A 395-nucleotide genomic window follows, 5' to 3' on the forward strand; every position below is an offset into this window, starting at 1 on the left:
CTGTCATCACTTTACACACTGTATAAAGTCGAGAGAAGAGATTTTCCATCAATCATTTCCTGTCCACCAGCACCAAATGTGTCTGTTACCTGTTCTATTCCTTTTTTTATCCCTTCTGTTTGTGACATTGTTTGTTATCAGAGAGAGTTTTTTTAAATCTAAAAGACAAAAGTTCAATGTATATATATATTTTTTTCACTATATCTCTTCTTGCTGGTTTGTCATTTCAAATGCTTCAAACTCTAAGAAAAATGGAGTCACTGCAAGTGTGCACTTTTTTCATTCATTTTTTTCCTATCTTTCCTTTTTTTAGTTTCTCATTCATAACTAATTATCAAAGTCTTTATCATCTGTCACCTTGAGAGACACATTACGAAGACAGAAATGTTGTCCGC

General features: G+C 32.7%; 1 protein-coding gene across 1 annotated transcript in view; it reads right to left on the reverse strand.

The window, feature by feature from the left end:
* LOC119593391 (hippocampus abundant transcript-like protein 1) overlaps positions 1-395 on the reverse strand; it is a gene marked incomplete at its 5' end in the record, with an annotated part of 103,114 nt that overhangs the window by 602 nt on the left and 102,117 nt on the right. The window contains 1 exon segment of the mRNA XM_037942321.1: positions 1-395.

The sequence above is a fragment of the Penaeus monodon genome, chromosome 32 (genome assembly GCF_015228065.2).
Source record: "Penaeus monodon isolate SGIC_2016 chromosome 32, NSTDA_Pmon_1, whole genome shotgun sequence".
Classification (NCBI taxonomy): domain Eukaryota; kingdom Metazoa; phylum Arthropoda; class Malacostraca; order Decapoda; family Penaeidae; genus Penaeus; species Penaeus monodon.